Source organism: Galleria mellonella, unplaced genomic scaffold, assembly GCF_026898425.1.
Source record: "Galleria mellonella isolate WM207_F2 unplaced genomic scaffold, CSIRO_AGI_GalMel_v1 utg171, whole genome shotgun sequence".
NCBI lineage: Eukaryota > Metazoa > Arthropoda > Insecta > Lepidoptera > Pyralidae > Galleria > Galleria mellonella.
In genome coordinates, this window is record NW_026442014.1 from 4,916,430 (window position 1) to 4,936,336 (window position 19,907).

A 19,907-nucleotide genomic window follows, 5' to 3' on the forward strand; every position below is an offset into this window, starting at 1 on the left:
GCGATTCCCCATGAAAGCCATCGTGATTAATTCTTGTTAGATTCATCACTATAGGCTAAATGACCTGCTTTCAACTTCATCTGGCATCTTTCACTGGTGCTACACTAATGTATACCAATAGCGCAGGCGGGGTTACCATAGGTATAATTTTCACCTATTAAATCGCTTCTCTACTTTTTTTTAGCTAAGATCAAAGTGTACTGCCTCGTGATTGTACACTGTTAACATTGGTGGATGCAATATTGCATCTTTATACATTAAAAACTTGAGGAAATGGTTGTTAGCTAGTAGTCATATTGCTAGCAATATACGCAGTCGTATTTGCCTTCACGAGGCATTCCCTTTTATCATGTTCAATTTCTGGTGGATCTGTTGAGACCACAGGACCTACCTTCATCCTTTCTGATAATTATCCATTAGTACCTCGGCAACGTAAACGAATAGCGCAGGCGCAAGTTTCATTACGAGCACATTTTCATTTATTAATAAATGCTTGAGACTATTCTATAATATGTTTTTTTTATCCTCACATGCCATAGAACATATCTATAGGCAACTAAATTGAACAAAGGGCAGAAAATCATAAAAATTGTACAAAGAAAGAGGGACATTTTGTACAAAAGTCGCTAGCTTGTGTACCTCTGCTTCATTCGATATGCTGTAGTTGTGCTTGAATGGCAGTGCTTCGGTTCGAAGGGTGAGATATGACAGTCAAATTACAAGGCAAGAAAACATAAAATCTTAATCTTCAAGAATGACAACGCACGAGAGGTATCATACTAACACAGTATAGCCTCCGTGATGTTTATAGTGAAGGTTACCATTTTTCAAAATGAATGGTCGGCACGTTTGCTATTCTAAGTGTCATAAAAAAAACTTATTTTAAACATAAATAGCAATATGTAACCGCCATTAGACTAGCCTCAAATATAAATTCATTCTTGCGGCTACTAAATAATATTATTCCACTCTGAACTAGTTTTTAATAATGTCTACAAAGCCTTAAGGGTTCAATAAGTCAACACGAGTAGGTAGTCATGTTTAAGACGTAATATTAATACTTGTGGTTTTACAACTATTATAATATTAAAGTTATTATGCTCTCGTAAACTCTTCAGTGCTTATAGTCAGTTGGTCTTGGCATATACAAGATTATACCTATTTTCAACGGACCTCAAAAACAAGGTTTCCAATTATCTGTGGGTATTTTTTGTATTTATTACTTCATAGCTCCGTCAGTTTTAATCCGATTTAGGGAATTCTTTTTTTATCAAATATGTTTACAGATTGGTCCCATAAAAATGTTATCAAAATTGGTCCAGTAGGTTATAGATAAATTTAAATATAAATTTAAATAACTGATTTTGCCACAAGTGATGTCGGTTTTTTTTTGTGAGACACAACTTTAATTTTTTTTCTTTTATTTATCAAATTATAAATGACTTCCGTGTTTATTTAAAATCGAAATAATAAGTTTGGTTGTATTTATTGTTTATAAGCTGTCTTTGCACTTGTTACGACAAAATTTATATGAAAGAAAATGTTTGAAAAATCGTATGAAAATGTGAAAAATATGGGTTGAAAAATCTCCATAGAAATAAATTGACAGGTTGATATATAAAAAATATTAAGTCGTGGTAGAAATTTTTTATTAGTTATTTTATTTGTAAGAGTTGGTGTCATTTTCTTTATTAGTACAACCGCGCTAAGCCGTATCGGACAACTAGTTTAGAATATATTTTAGAATTGTTGATCTCTAATCAGATAATTATATTATTGCAATTAACTCTTTTATATATAAATTATTATGTACACGAATCGAAACATCTGTTGTTTTTACAAAGTTTTATATAAATTTCATCTCAACGATTCGTTAAGTTTATTTCATCGTTGTTTCTGAAATCAAAATGTTTCTCTTAATAAGAGTGATCATAACTTTTGTAGGTACAACGAAATAACTTATTACTACTAATCTTTTAATTTTGCAACTTCACTTCTCATCCTAAACTTCAAAAGTCTTTATACATTTATTTATATACTATCTTTTACCTGCGACTTCGTCCTCGTGAGTGGAATGTGTTAATTAATCGGGTAAGAAAGTAGTATATATCCTTCTTCATCCCATGTACAAGTAGATTAAATTTCATAATAATTGGTTTAGCCGTTAAGAGGTAACAGACAAACTCATTTTCTCCTTTGTAATATTATTTTTTATACAACTTAGAATGGCAAACAAGCTAACGGCCCACCTGATGGAAAGTGGTCGCATATGGAATACTGTTCTCACCTGTGGGCAGGAGCGCCACAGTACCAACTCCTTCCGTTAGACCGCATTCAAAGTCGGGCGGCTCGAATTATCGATAGTCAACGCCTTACTGTCCGACTCGACCCACTGAAACTGCGCAGAGATGTTGCATCTCTGTGCATCTTCTACCGAATTTATCATGGGGAGTGTTCTGAGGAATTGTTCGGATTGATACCTGCTGCTGATTTTCACCACCGTACAACCCGCCACAAACTAAAGTTTCATCCCAATCATCTGGACGAGTGGCGGTCTTCCACCGTGCGTTTTTCAAGGCACTTTCTTCCACGCACAACCATTCTTTGGAATCAACTTCCAGCAGCAGTATTTCCGAACCGATACGACAACATAACCTTCAAGAAAAGAGTATATTCCTTTTTAAAAGGCCGGCAGCACACCTGCAATGCCGCTGGTGTTGTGGGTGATCATGGGCGGCGGTAGTCACTTACCATCAGGTGAGCCGCATGCTCGTTTGCCCCCTGTGTTGTAAAAAAAAAAAAAAAAAAAAAAAAGTGGTAACCGTCACCTATAGACATGAGCAGTACCATGGACATAACAGAGTATACTGTTTCTCCCATGATACCCCCAATGCGTTGCCATTCCTGAGGACTCAGGTGTTATTCCTCTGTACCCTGTAAATTGCATATCATAAACAAATATAGCTATTATATATCAGTGTGGTGCCAGCATAGATTAGGCCACCACTTCCGTTCCCGTAGGTGTCGTAAGAGACGACTAAGAAAATTTTATCCCCCCTTAAAACTTCACCAAAACCTAACTGCAGTTGCTAATCCGCCTGCGAAGCGTGGTAACTAGTAACTACTAGCAAAACTTCTTCAGGGAGAAGCCTATATTCAGCAGTGGACAGTTAACAGCTGAGGTGATGATGATGATGATGATGATGATAGCTATAATGTAATAAATTCAACGAAAATGAGGATTACAATACCTACTTTAGACATAATATATCATAATATATATTGACGTGAAACAGTACATAAATATATCCTATAAGCTAAGTTAGAAAATAACGCACCCGTCTGGGGGGAAAGGGATTGTTAGTAATGCGGTCTAATAGCCTCGTTACTAGGAATATACCGTCTCAGGTCGACCTCCACGCGGTTTCCTCTGGAAACCATCATGTTTAATTCTTGTCGAATTCATCATGGTGGGCCAATTGACCTGCATTCATTCTCACCTATCATCTTCCACTGGTGCCTAGTCGGTGTATACCGATAGCGCGGGCGAGGACATCATTCCATTTTCACCCATTAAAAAAAAAAAACGCACCCGTCTACTTTGGCGGATTTGAATGAAATTTGATAGAAATTTCAATCAAATCCGTTCAGTAGTTTTCGTGTGAAAGACTTACAAACATCAGCCTGTTCATCGTTACAATCTCATTTATTATATAAATAGAATATGTCAAATTATATAGTAAAAGGTGAAAAAATGTTTTCATATTTCGACTGTAAGAAAGTTATTCAGTTTCATGTAAATTATGTATAGGATTCGGCTTGATATGTCGTATCTGACTTAACCTAACTACTTTAATTTTATTATAAATATTTGAGCAAATTTATTTATTTTATTCGTATACCAAATATTATCTACTTGATTAGGGTTCGAAACAACATGTAAAATTATTCAGTTTCATGTACCTACATTATCCCTAGGTTTCGGTTTGATATGTCCTTTCTGAATAATCCTAACCACTATAGTCTTATTATAAAGAAATAAGTAGATTTATTTATTTTATTCTTATACCAATTATTATCTACTTGATTAGAGTTCAGAAACACATGTAAAAGCATCGTTATAATAAATGAAAAAATAAATTAAAAAAAATCTGTACCGAGCCGTAGTCAAGTTCATAATATCATAATCCTTTCCCAGTTGCCGTGGGCTTAGTTGTTACCATTTACATTCTACTTAGGTTAACGTTCTTTGGTAGATTCCGAATTCATGGACAAATACTCAGTTACTAATACTGAAAAACATTATTAGAGTTATGACACATCTAAAAAATAGCGTATGTACTCTATAAATATAACTCGAATTAGTGTGAAGTTCATAATAACAACCTACATAGAATAAAACTGTTTTAATTTAAGTCGTACTTGGACAGTGAAAGCACACGCCCTAGCTGAAGAAAGCTTGATAGGGCGGGCGACTTCCTCTACAACGGCGCCTCTAGCGGTTGACGCTGGGAACTATGCGCTGCAAGTCTATTGGCTTATTGGGGTGACGTCACTCGACGTGTAACCAATACGGCGGGCGCGCGCTCGTAGCCGGCCGCAGTCCTCGTCGCCGCGCCTTCGTATGAGCCGTGTGTCGCTGTCGGCATCCCCCCGCGCCCCGCGACGAGCCGTCTCGCCCGCATTCTAGTTGTGGGTGTCGCGCTGTGCAGTCCTCGCGAGTGCCGCTGAACTCTGTGCGCCGTTTGTGAGTGCTTTAATTCCCGCTCGAGTGTCAGTGTGAAGGAAGAACCAGTAGCCCGCCGCAGAGGATGTTAACAGCTCACGGTGAGTGATGATATCAAGTCCACGGAGATATATTGTCTCATGGCAACGACACGTGAACACGTTCTATCTATAAAATGTAAACATACAACTACTAATTTGATTTGACGTTATCGCTACTTTTAACTGGGAGTACGCGTCCGGTGATTCAGTTGCGGTTGCAAATTAACAATAAAGACTTAGCAGACGGGACTGCGCACGGCGGGCGAGATTGTCGAGTTCCTGTAAGATTACGGACGTGCTAGTGTCGACGAGGTGACGATATCGATAAATTGATGTCAACTATAATATTCTCGTTTAAAGTAATGAATATTCGATGTTAACCTTGGATTGGTTCAGGGCTGGCGATAGCACGATAACGCGACCTTGAGCCGAAGTCTCGCGAATGCCGGCCGGCGCTGGAGCGCGCGAGCTCGCGGAAAATGTCCAGACAAACAACGATAATAGTGGCAAACACAATGATAATGCTGTTAAGCGAGAGACTCATGCAGGAAACTGAACGGTCAAAATCGTTCCATAAATGCTTAATCGAAACGTTACTTGGAAGCTAATTTAAAACTCATTTGCTTTAAATCGAGCGAGGAATTTAAATTGAAAGCTGATAACAAAGTAATAGAGGGCACTACTTGTGCTGTTATTGACAAAGTGGAAAATAAAACAAGAAGTATCTGCCTAGCTCTTTTGGATGCGTTTCAATTAACAATGAATGACTTTGTTCAAATGATTAATAATGTCATTCAGTGAGTAATTTAAATGAACATAAACAGCTATTTTACCTTATTTTCAATAAACATATAATATATTTTATAAAAAATAAGGGATCCAGATTAACAAACTTAATATTAGACAAAACGTATCTAATTACAAGATTGCGCTACTTAATCAACTGTATTCTCTGCATCTGCATTCTGATAGTCAATTTCTATAGCAATATTTCCTCTAAAGTTGTTGCATTTTTTTATGTCAGTCGATTCAAGTCTGTCCGGTTGAGATACCTCGATACGGTCAGGTTCGAGTTGTGTTGGTCCCACGCCTCGTTCCACATACTCATTTCTTTTCATTTACAATTGGAACGGTCACTTGGACTATCTGCAATTATATTGCATAAATGAGAGGAAAAATTTAAACCTACTTACACAATCAGTAATTTTAATGGATTCCAATTAGAATTTTCATAAAATCAGCCATTAATCGTAATACTTATTACAAATGAAAAAAATAATACATATATTATTGGCACAATTCCAACAATTCCACAAAACTAATAACGACACAAAAAAGTATAAGAAAAACAGAGCTACAAAAATTAAGAAGATTTGGGATTCTTATTCGCACTTACGCACTCGAATATTGAAAGAGCGGTTGCCATACACAATGGCGCGCCCTGTCTGATAAATTCGCGCTGCGTATGTGCGAGCGAGATCGAGATAATTCGCATCGACTGAGCGAACCGGCCATGCGAGATGCTCAGTCGTATCATAAATATTAATCAGGCGCTGGTGTCAACAGCCACCGCGTAACGTGACACCGGCGCGATTCGCTGCTAGCCTGGTACACAGAGTAGCAGCTACACGGGAATGTTTCAGATAATACAGACACAAAGATTTAAAGTCTAACATTGTGTATGACAATTGAAACATTGTTTATATTGGATCGTTACCTGTGATCTTTACACTGTGTAAACTATAATGAAGAAAACTAGATTTTAATATTTTTAGGTAAATTTTATTACAGAATTAAAGAACGTAAATGTATTTAATAGATTATTTAATAAATTTAATAATGATATGATTGAAATTTTCTTAGAACAACTACTATTCATTGATTCCCTTCTAAGATTTTAAATGTGGATATTGTTATTCAGTCGAATATATACTGAGTTATTAGTCTACTGTAATTTTAAACATTATAACCTTGAGACTCTCATGAAAATGTACAAAACAACATAAATAACAAGGTATTATGATAACATTCTTTATTACATATTAGTTTTCTCTCGCTTATGTATATTAGTGATAATTGTTATCTTTTGCACATCCGTTTATGCTTACGCATTCAGCCATGACCTGCCCTACAACTCCCTTACTGTGATTGGTGAATGCACCACACTTTTATGGTAATTTACTTCATTCCTTTGCACGATATGCCTCAGTAATACTTACATGTAATAACTATTATGCTATTTATACTTAATATGTGACCGCTATTAAATTTGTTCCTATAATAATTAACTGCTTTGACCTATATATGTATTCTCTGATAATATTATTGACAGTCTGCTTATTTTTTGCAATATTTTGCACTTATTATTATGTTGTTTATTGAAATTGCTAGGTATGATATTATCCTCATCTACTTTCTTATATTTGCTTCAATATAATTTTATTTTAATTTTTCAATTTCTTCAAGCTTTTAAAACTACTATAATTTGTCTTCTGATATTTAACACTGCTTTTTTAAATATTCTATTATAATTTATATTACTAATAACAAATTATACCCTTATATTTGTTATTTATCAAAATATTAAAAATCCTCAAAATCTCAATGCCACAATCGGAAGTTACTCGTCGTTGATTCTTCGCTATGTCGACCTTCATGCATGACTTTTACATAAATTGGCAAAACCTGTTTTTCTTACGTTCCACACAAAACATATAATAAAAAATACAACATAGAACAACTACTATCATTGTAATTTTCCAGTTTTGGCGGCATGCAAAATATTTTGGTGCCATAAATATCTGTCACTCAACATTGAACGTTAAAAGTTAATAATTATTCATTTGAATTTTAACTAGCAGTAGATTGTTAGGTTTTATCAAGACTTGTTATGAATATCTAAACATATTCAATATGTCTCACCAGAGGGAGACTTTGTACAAAAGTCAATTGCTTCTGTACCTCTGTCCCATTCGTGTTTCAACCGTGAAGCAGCTGTGTTTGCATGGCTGTGTTTCGGTTTAAAGGGTGGGATATGGCGTGAATTTACTGGGTACAGAGGAATAACACCTGAGTCCTCAAGAATGGAAACGCATGGGGGGTATCATGGGCGAAACAGTATACTCTGTTATGTCCATGGTACTGCTCATCTTTATAGGTGACGGTTACCACTTTCCATCAGGTGGGCCGTCAGCTTGTTTGCCATTCTAAGTTGTATAAAAAAAATGCTCACATAGCTGAATTTGGCTTGAAGAGCGGGATATAGCAAAGAAATAACGGGCTAAGAAGATATAACGATATATGATACCCTAGTGTCTATAATATCCTCAAGAATGGTAACCTATGAGTGCTATTACAAGCATTCTATAATATTTTAATGTAATAACTACTGGTTTAACTTACGTCGAGAAAACTCGACTGGTTTCGGACCATTCGGGACCTTAATCTTGAGCAGCAGTCACGCATGCGCAAGTCTGACGTATTTTATGATTATAATAAAATTTTATATTCTATGATATCTGTGGTGATCTTTATGTGTATGGTTGATCTTTGTGTTTTGTGTTCTCTTCTTCCATTTACATTAATATGTCAGGCATGAAAGTATTTCGGAGGATTATCTACTTAATTATTTTACTTATATTGGAAATAACATTCTTATTATTAAGACACGCATTTATTTTGTCTCTCAACTTATTACTGAATGCAATAAGACCGCTTTTTGTACTACACTATACTTATCGAAAATTGTTCAACAAATCCTGTAATGTTGGTGCAATAAAGTGTTAAATAAATGCAATCAAATGTAGGTGTATACTACTAAGAAAATATTATATTACTTGTTACATTGTGTATCGCTCGTAATATGTAATAACTCCATATTATACAGATAAATAATGTTGTTGAATATCTTATAAACTGATATAAATAGAAAAAGTAGTTAAACTGTAATTAAAAACGAATCACCAGTACGATAGAGCAGGTTAGGGTTGATAAAGCTTTAATTGTACAGGTTAAAAGCTTAGTAAAAATAGTAAAATTGAAACGTAATTTAAGTAACAAATATCCAAACATGGAAATCTTTTTAATAAATTCCATAATTATATTATTAGTACTATTACAATGAATTCTCACTATCTATTCTTTTCTACCATAGCTATTTTATTACTTTATTATTCTACGGAGATTCTACTAGATGACTGTATCTGTAGGTCAGGACTGAAGTATTCTCATTCAATAAACGATTGATCATTAGTTATATCACTTTGACCATTATTTATCTGCTTACTTCTATTATCAATTCAACTTCATTTATTATATATTTAAAATCGAAATAAATAACAAACACAATTATTTTACAACATTTACAATCTGACATACCGTCTTATAGAATCAACTTAGGGGAATTCAATATTAATATATATTTCTCAAATATAATAGCAGTGATTGGACTGGAATCTATGTTGTAGCATAAATAATATAATACAACATAATACTGGTTACAGTAATGTATCAGTCAAGTTCAATACAATAATCTGATATAGGGAATACATAATGAAAACTAGAAGCATTATTTTCATGTGTTAAACAAATTTGTTATACCTACTCATGACCAAACGTATTTTATTATATACAATTTACATCATGAAATCATGTTCGAATTGGATATTACAATAAATGTAAAAACTAAAATTACTGTCGTGTAACTTAATTATGATTCCATGATATTACAATGTGTTGTTACAAAACTGAAATGCAAAATAAAACTGTAGTATGAAATTGTATTTAATATATTTAATAGCTTACTTGTTTTTAACTTTAGTGAGACTGGATCAAGAGGGGCCGTTAACTTTTTGTCCAACAGCTATGCGTGTGAGACCATCTGTGAAGTTTTTGCGTGCAAGTGTGTGTATGTAACTTTTTTTTTCTCGAATATGTGGCGTCAGCCAGCTCGTGGTTCTTGGTCGTGCTTGTTAACTGTTTCTTGTTTTTCCACCATTAATATTATTCCTTTTGTTGCGACTACAATTAAGTAAGCATTATTTTGTTCAAGTGCGTATGTCTACTTTTAATTTATATGATTCTTATTCAAATTTTAATCATCTAGTATAATTATTGTTTTGTTTATAACTATTTTAATTTTCAATTACATATTATCAAAAACTCTGTAACATTCACAAACCTAATTAAAGAGAGTGAAATATCTTAAATCAGGTTTTATATCATGTATGTAACTATGTCTTTATATTTATTTTCAATAAATGCAAAATAAAATGATAAAGTACCGATATTCTTACTATTTTCACCATAACTTCATTAGGTTGTAAATTTAAATAAATTTAAGTACAAATTAAACATAACTATTTTGTATTATTTGAATCCCAAATATGAATACTTTTTGTTAAAAGAAACCAGACAATTTTGACATCATATGACTGGAACTCCCCAGAATATTACAAACCAATTTTGATAAAATTAGTATAAATAGTAATGAACCTAATTGACCATCTTTGTTTAACACCTCGTAGTAAAATAAGAGATAGATAACCAGATGACGTATTATTTAATTATAATAGTTATTATAGTTACATAATACGTTATCCGATATCATAAATATGTAGATTTATTTTACATTCTCCATCCATTTGTCTCAGTGATACCTACATAAACACATATCACTAATCTTGATTTTACTTTTGAATATATTGACCGTGGTCATATATTGTTTGAATTTAAGAGTATAGGAATATAACTGAAAAATATTAACGTGTAAATTAGTATTTGGCAAGCGTTATTAATCAAACTGTAGCATTAGTAAAGTGTTAATTCGACGCTAGACGCGCAGGTTGAAGCACGTTAGTATGCAATGCTGTAGAGCTATTGAAGATTGCATCGTACATATAAAATGAAGCTTTCGTGCCATTGTACTACGAATCATATTTCTGTGCAACAAACCTTGTCATTTATGATGTTTTTCAGCCAAGACGGCAGTAATAAGAGTCACGAGTTGTTACGTAATACAGACAATCTTGTCTAGTTCATGTGGAATACTAATACGGAGTAATGTGTATTGCGTATTTTTTTTATACATTTCGTGACAAATAATATGGTGAACGAAGTAAATCTCAATTCAGCAAATAAAGTAGTAAAACCAAAATTTGGTCTAAAACAACAACGCATTCGATTCTGCTTCTCAACAGAAATAAGATGCTTTTTGCTCTAACAAATCACTTACTGAATTAATGTCATGTTTGTCGATTAGTTTTGAATAATTAATGTAAGTTTCTTTTATTATGGAAGATTCCACTTCCAAATTGTTTGTGTCATTGTCTACTTATGGTATTAAATTTTTCACAACGAAAACGAATAAAAACTGTCATGTGTCAGTCTTCGTACAATTATAGAGTTCCATACCAATGCATTTCGTCTAAACATTGAATTATATAGTCATGGTACTTCGTATTTGGAGTAGGGATTGATTTAATAACCATTATATATCAACAATAGGTAAAATACAATTTAAAATGATCACGTTAATTCTTATTATTTGTAAACCACAAAACACGTGTTACGCGAAAGCGTTAAAGTTAGAATAGCTAAAATATAAATAATAAATTCATACTTATAATATTTTAAGAATCAATGGGGATTGGTTATTCTGCTTCTGTACTAAGTGTGTAACACAGTGTGTAGTACTTTTTTTTTCTTTTTTATACCATAAAGGTGGCAAATAAGCATATAACCCGTTTGATGGTAAAGGTTCACTCTATCCTATGGACGCCTGCAACACTGTGTCACGTGCTCGTTGCCTACTCTGAAAAAACCTTAATATACTCTTTTTGAAGAACCCCATACCGTAGTCTCTAAGGAAATTCTCGGCGGGGTTCCTTTCACGGGCTGAGCGTTCACGGGAGAAAATTCCTTCGAAACCGCAGTGTACGTCGTACGTAACCATTTAGGTTCAAGCATGTGAGGATGAATTCCCTGTCGATGGCGACCGGTGCGATGATAAAATATGGCTGTGGACATCAAATCGAACAATTCCTCAGAACACAATCAAAAATGTTATACAAACAGTAGAACATACAACCTTGTTTCAATAAGAAACTGTATGCTGATTAATTCTTATAATCGTTACTTTGTCATACATACTTTGTAATACTTATAAATATTTCAAAGAATAAAATTATTAGACATAACCTTTTTATTTAGATCACCTACAGTGATAAAAATAATATATATTTTAGATGCAATGAGGTTTTTTTACATTTAACTTACTAAATATAATAATTGTCATATCTTACGATCTTGCCTTCATTCAAAAATGCTTGTTAGTTACCATTATTTTTGTCTATTTTTTTATAACTTTTTTTTATTCTCATATGGTAGCAAAGAAGCAAACGGCCCGCCTAATGATAAATTTGGTTACTGTAGTCTGTGGACGCCTATAATACCAGGGATGTAACGCACGCATTGTCAACCCTCAAGAAACCTTATTACATCCTTTTTGAATGACCCCATGCTACAGTCTAGGGAAAACCTTGACAGGTAGAGCATTCCACAAGAAGCTCCTCTGAAACCACACTGTGCGTGACCGTTCTGGTTCTAAGAGGTGAGGATGAATTCCCTGCCGATGACGGGCAGTGTGATGGTGAAAGGTAGCTGTAGGCATCGTATATAAAAGTTCTTCAGAACACAATCTATTAATTCATCAATTCATACAGGCGGTAGAAGATGCGAATAGATGCAAAGTCTCGCCTTAAATTAAGAAGCTCAGTACCGCCTGTTAACCTGGGATCGTCGACTATATTTATCAGATAATGTATTCATTTCATCTAAAATTTTCCTTTTACCTGACAATAAATAAATTTTGTTACTATAAAGTTTAAATGCAATTTAAATATAAGCCAAATCTTGGCTCGAACACTCGTATTTCAATTAGTAACCAGAATTCGCCGCTCGGGACGAAACCTCGATATCCGATTCCCTCAAGAGATATCCTGCAATATTCATAATAGCCCAAGATCAGTTTATTAAATCCTCATTTCGAATAAATTTACCACAAACTGTTTTTCTTCTTTATAATTTGTTTTTTAATGAGTATAATTTTAATGTATTTTTTTACGAAGTACAATAGCTTTTGTTAAGAAATATCGTTTCTTTTATAACAGTATAACAAAATATTACGATTTATCCTTTGAAAAATCAGATATATTTCTAATGGTCCGATTTCTTAAGCATTATTTTTAAAAATGTTCTGTGTAATACAATAGAATTACTTTTAATTAGTACCTAGTTCAATTTTAGTTAATATTTTTTTCTAGGATTTGATTAATACGATGTAAGCATAAACTCAGATAGTAGTTCCTTAGTTATCCTTGCATTATAATAACAAAATATTAAAATTTTAATTTTTATTTTATTTATTTATTTTATTTATTCATAAACAAAAATTTGTATTTGAATGTTATAGTAGATGCAATAATTTCATACACTATATAAAATATAAATTAAATCAAGCATAAAACAAATATTATAGTCACTTAGTCATCTCTTAACATAAACAATATAGGTATATATTCAAATTTACTATAATTAGAATTCGTGAATTGAGTACAGACACCTTTCTAGCAGTAATGACTTCAATTTTGTCCTGAAGATATTTAAATCATTCAGTGACTTTAATTCCTTAGGCAGCTTATTAAATAACACCACCGCTTGGTTTCGTGGACAATGTTGTACTATGTTAAATGTGGGTATAATATTATATTAAAATTAATTTAGTTTTTACTGGAGATGTAAAATTACGCTTGTCCCACCATAAAAAAAGACATTAAATATGACGAAACCATTTATTTTGATCTAAAAACTAAACACTGAACCGATTTAGATAAAATTTCTATGCACACCAATCTGTAAGTATATTCAGACAAAAAAGTAATTTTCCAAATCGGTTTAGAATGAACGGAGTAATGAAAAAAAAATACAACCGTACTGAGACCATCCTTATTTTTGCAGCCGGTTGAAAATAAAAACAAATATCGCATCCGAAGAGAGTACACACAAAACGTCAATACCTTCCAATAGAAAAAAATATTTCTTATGCCTAGTGAGATCCCAGTACAGTGACAGTTGCGTAGTGAGTGATGGATAGGCTCTTATCAAAACTGATAACCTTCTGGCGTCTTCCCTCCCGGCACTCGGCGCCCCCCTTGCCAGTGCGATACATTTTAGCAAAAGTGAGCCTATTTTTATGTGACAATTTTCTTCTTATTTTTTTTTTTGCGATCCCTAGATCCTGTCATTGGATAAAAATAATATATCATTAAAATATCAATTTTATATTTACGACTCGTTATTGTTAAGTCGTGTGAATTTGGAAAATGACAAAGATTAAAGAAAATAATTTCGCTTATTTACAGCATCATAAGGGGAGAGGGAAGCCCTTTTACGGGGGAGGCCTATGTTCAACAATAGACGATTAATGCTTATATAATGATTATGATGACGATATCATCAGTTGCTTATATCTGTCTGTCTGTCTTGTATGTCAAGGACTAGGGGTTTAATCATGAAAATTTAACTGATAGTGTTACCATATTTATATTTTTAGTAGGAATTAAAATTAACAAATTAGTTCAACCAATAAGGCGGTCATTTTTATTTTTGCCTGTCTCGCTGTAGGCGCAATATTTATATAAGTGCCAAAAAACATTATTTTTTACAATTAAACACATGTACATATATTTTACTATAATATAGTATTTTTGTCAAACAATTCACTGTCATTTATATAAATTGTAAAGTACATTGCATTAAATACTCGACAAATAGCCTTAGGTTAATATAAACTTTTAATCACATCGCATAATACGGTACATTTCGTGTTCTAAGAATTACAAGTGTTGCCGAAAATTGCCAAAATACTGTTAAGGTAACACCATAATTATGTTTAAGCAGGTACTATAACGGTTACATTTGTTTTCATGGCAGCACTGGAGTTTATAGAGGCAGTAAAAATTTAAAAAAAAATATAAATAGCCTCGGATATGTCATACACCACTATCTAGTACTAAACTAAGTAAAACTTGTATACGTACTAAGATGTTATCATCACACATTCTTATTACAATATGGGGTTCTTTAAAATAGACGTAATAAGGTTTCTTCAGACTCGGCAACGTACACGTGACACCCCTACATTGAAAGCATCCATACTCGTATTGTTATACATTTTTTTAAGATAACTTTCGAGTTTTGGATGTATCCTTTTAGCACATCTTTAGTATCTATTACTTTTACTTGCCATCTATATGGTATGAATATATATGTATTTGTATATATAATATATGAATAAAACAGCCAAACTAACAGACTAATATGTTTATATTACATAGACATACTTATGAATACTAATCTTTGTAAAATATAAGGTCGAACCTACGACCGTCAGAAGTTGAATTAGTCTATTCAATCATCACCACCAAGGTTGTTCATATTTTCTATACTTATTTTTCTTGTAAGTAAGATGAGGCTATCCACTATGAGATGACAAAATGGAAATAACAATCTTTACTGCGGAATGCCCAACTTACAATGAGTTTAAAAAGGAAAAGTTCTTAGGTTGTAGTTTCATGTGTATGTTACGCAATATCTTGACCAATTGTCAACTGATTTCGATCATTCATATTGTAATCTTATCTCCTTTTTAGAATTTACTCCTATGATGATCCTGTAATCATTTTGTCAGGTTTGAAATAGCTGCTTTTGGGAATCAGAATCCTAAACTACATCACTGAAAACTTAAATCCTTAATCCTCGACATAGTCAAAGCACGTTTGTGTTATCACTGGAAAAATTCATAAGCAAAATATAAAGAATATTATGTATAATCTACATCGCATGAAGGTTAATCACACAGATAGCCTCGCTTCGCACATTTGTTATTTTTCGCGTGTTTTAGCCATTTTTTTCCCCCACAGCAATTGTGATACAAGTTTCATTGCTATAAAAAATAAACAGACACAGCACGTCGTGCATTATGTATGTAAATTTAATGATACAATTGTATTGTGGGCTTATAAAGGATTAATGCATATATTAATGACGCATAACCCCCGTATAAAATTGTGCAAAATAGACTGTTTAATCAAGCGGCTTGAAAAAGTGGATGTTATCAGCTATTTTGTATGTTTTTATCGTCGTTAATTGCGAACGGTTTTGAATGACTTTTTTCGTTGTTCATTTTATATTAATTTATATTTGAAAAGTTGGAAAATTTTTAATTGTACCAAAAATAATTATGTTAATGAATCTTATATAGTATAATAATTTATTATTATCTTGAAATAATGAAAGTAGTGATAGCTGCGGTATTCAATAGTTAGCAGGTAATAAATAAAATTAAAATTTTCGACGAACCCTTAAAATAATTTAAATTTAAAGATATATAATATATCTTTTCTATTAAAAAATAAATAGAAAAGATACCCGTAGAATGTTACGTTTCAATTTCTCGCCGAATCTATTTTTTACAATAAACCAATTATTTCCAATATCAATTAAGTGTTCGATATTTAATCAACTGTAACTAGGACTTTCGAACGGCCTCGCTCTGACCTTATCAAAACCATGATTATTACAAAAAAGGCCTCTCGTTGAAGTGGCGAGAGTATATTTTTCTTGATAATCTTGAAGTCCAGTCCACTTTCTGTTACTTACGTTTCATTAATTCAACATTGTAAATTACAATGACATAATTGTACCAATTGGATTAAATAATGCTTTATTTTTTAACAATTTAAAAATATATAATATATCATGACTTTAATATTTAATTAAGTAGTCAGAGATATTTGTCGATTGTTGCCATTATTATAAACGTGCATTTTGTCGAGCAAATTAGAACCTAAAATCATAGCTAGAGAATAAGTTAAAAAATTAAGTTGACTATTGGAAAGGGAAAATACGTGAACTACTTTCTAGCAAATTTCATCAACATATCCATAAACATATGCAAAGTCGCGGATAAAACAAGTTAAACGTAAATCAAAGTATCTCCGTATTTATTATTACTTTCGTTATCCATTTATTATTAAAGTTTATAATCCCAAATCCTTGCTTCTATATAATTAATTTAATAAACTATTCATACCTAATACCGAGTCGGGCTTCAAAATTTTATAAACGTACAGCAATTACATTCAAGACCTCTTCTTTTAAACTTGAATAATTTATGAATTTCCTTCAGCGTCAAACTTCCAGTTTGTATGACAGCGAAGAGAATTTGTTCAGCTGTTTTCGTTGCTTTTTCTTTTGAATTCATTGTATAGTTTGTTTCAATGTTTTATATAATTCTGGAAGGTTAAAAACTAGTTGTGTGCCGTGGCATAATTATATGTAGTAAGTAAATATGTATGTCATCCAATATCGTCAAAAAGGCGACATATACATGCGGATTATTGTAAACTGATCGCACGTAACTAAAGGATATTAAACAGAGATTGTATACAAAAGTAGTTTCTTAAAGAAACAAGAAAGGTTGGTGCTATGCCGAGACCACACGGCATGTATAAAATAAATATCTTTTTTTTTTTATAAAGTGACACAAGTCTGTAATATAATAAACGGGGTTTTATTTTATGAATTCATCGCGAGCACTTGTTTAGGAATAATCCATTGTTCAACTTAATCTACATATATGAAACAAATATTCCATTATATTTCATGTCATTTGTGTTATGAGCGAATTAAGCGTTTGCTTGTAATACAGTATCGTTGTGTCCCGTATTCATTAGTGAACTTGTCTGGTGTTATCGCATGTCGTGGCTAATGGTTGTACTCGTATATCAAATATTGACTGCTGCGGTATCACATTACGTCATTCGGTAGTCTGTCGATGATGATTACACAGAAAATAGTGGAGTTCTAGATTTTTAAACAATTTTCACGTCGTCAATCTCTGGAAATCTAAATCGGAATATGAAAATCTGGAAGGAAGGCTCTTGAGTGGCGATTCCGTAAGGGCAGACGCAGTGTTGGACAACAACCTACTAGATGGAGTGACGAACTCGAATGCATTGCAGGGAGTCAGTGGATGCAGATAGCTCAGGACCGTTCCGGATTATCTATGGTAGAAGCCTATGTTCAGCAGTGGACAGATAACATCCATACAGTATATTTCCTTGTTGATCCCATATTAATTTTGTGACGATTTGAAATCGCCGTTTTTGTTTGTGGCGCAAACAACTATTTGCTGTTCTTCGTATTCGCTCAACCAATTTTATATACATTTTGTAAATGTATATTGTTTCTTCTAACTCGACAAACTGAAGAGTTTTTATCCTGATAAGAAAAAATGGACCTAGTAGGTGACGGTAAAGGCCGAACGCATGCCGAGTCGCCTTATAAACATTAAATCCTTAGAACGTGAATTTCCGTATGACAATATTTAGCATTATAGCAAAGATTTATACAGACCCAGATTGGATATATAAGTGCAAGGAAAGCAAAAAATGCTTCCAATAGCGGAATGGACTGGGGTTTTTACAAACGATCCTTCAAATCGAATTTGTGTGCTTCCACCATACGTGTGATATCAGACCAATGTAAGTCTTATGTCATTGCCGTATGGTTTATTTTAATCAGATAATATTAGACACGCAATCTTTGCGCATATCAAAGTTCGATACTAAATTGATAACGCTATTGATAGTCTCTTCTCCGATTTAGATTTATTTTTTATTTTTTGTTTATTACATTCTTTATTTATCGCTATTTTGAGGGTATCTCATAACAATACTATACAAAATGATTAAATTTTTAATTTACAACTATAATCCATATCAACCATTAATTATCCACCTCTCTCTTGGGGGTTTGACAGTATTTGCCACGCTTGGCAAGCGAGTTGGCAATCGCAGTTAGGCTTTACGGTGTTTTGAAAGAGACACTGCTGCCCATTCCTCAATCATTCAACTCCCTTAGTCGCCTCTTTACGACATCCACTTGAAAGTAAGAAATAGCCCATTCTTTACGGAGACCACGCGACTGGTAATAATAATATTATAGTAATTTTACAAATACAATGAATAGTGAGTCTGTTCTTTGTTACCTCTTGGTGACAACGTCACCGGTAATTTAATACTACTATAATAGTTTAATCATCATAAAATTTGGCATACACATAGTATTTAGCACATTGTAATAAAATCTACTACAATGTACGATCTGTTGAAAATATGTCATATGAAATATTTACCATACTTTTAAATAAATATTAGACTTGATTATGCTATCTGATATTGTAAAATATGTATTCGCAAGAGCACGAGGTGACCTTACAGTGTATTGCAGCTAGTCGATGATGCGGGCAGCTTGGGACTATTTATTTATGGCAATAACAACTGATTCAACTAACTATAGATTTTAATTAGATATTAAGATATTTATATTAATAAAATGTATATTATATTGAAGATAATGGGTGCTGATTTTGAAGATCGTGACATATTTGAAGTTGAATAAAGAAGTTGCAGTGATATCAACTGTAAAATACTCATCAAAAACGTAAGAAACCGTTAAAGTTGTTTGTCTATAGTAAGTAAGAATACAAGTCACAAATTACTCTTTTTTCCTCAGGCTTTCGTAAAAAGCAACTAAGGTCAAATTAGCACCAAACGTACATAATAAATACGAACGTACATAATATACATATACATATACTTACCAATTCACCTGGTTACCATGACAATACTGAGGTATATTCACATCATATGTGGATTAACTTGTGTCCAGCCGTAGAATACAATACTCCTCAAGTAAAACAAAGAAACCTTAAAATAAAATCATGTGCCAATACTCCTGTTACTAGTACTGGTAAAACAATATATTTTATTAATATACTATACAATAATGATCACTAAAATTATTAATATAGAAATCTGAAAAAGAATTGTATTCATCCATTTATGAGCATTATACAATATAGGATCTTACTTAAAATAAACATAGAACAACTACTAGCCTATATATATAATTAGAGATAAGTAATTAAAAAATTAAAAAAAAAAAGAAAAAAATATATATATATATTTAAAGATAAAAAATTTCTTTGAGATCACTGCCAGCTGGTAGGGTGCCTA

General features: G+C 32.7%; 1 protein-coding gene across 6 annotated transcripts in view; it reads left to right on the forward strand.

Moving 5' to 3' along the window:
- The first annotated feature begins 4,587 nt into the window (after positions 1–4,587).
- LOC113518370 (myocyte-specific enhancer factor 2) overlaps positions 4,588–19,907 on the forward strand; it is an 82,211-nt gene continuing 66,891 nt past the window's right edge. For 5 of the 6 annotated variants that reach the window (XM_026903255.3, XM_026903254.3, XM_026903256.3 and 2 more), the window contains exon 1: positions 4,588–4,827. The gene's annotated coding sequence lies outside the window, so the exon portion shown is untranslated. The remainder of the gene's footprint in view (positions 4,828–19,907) is intronic. The other variant, XM_026903259.3, reaches the window with a different exon arrangement.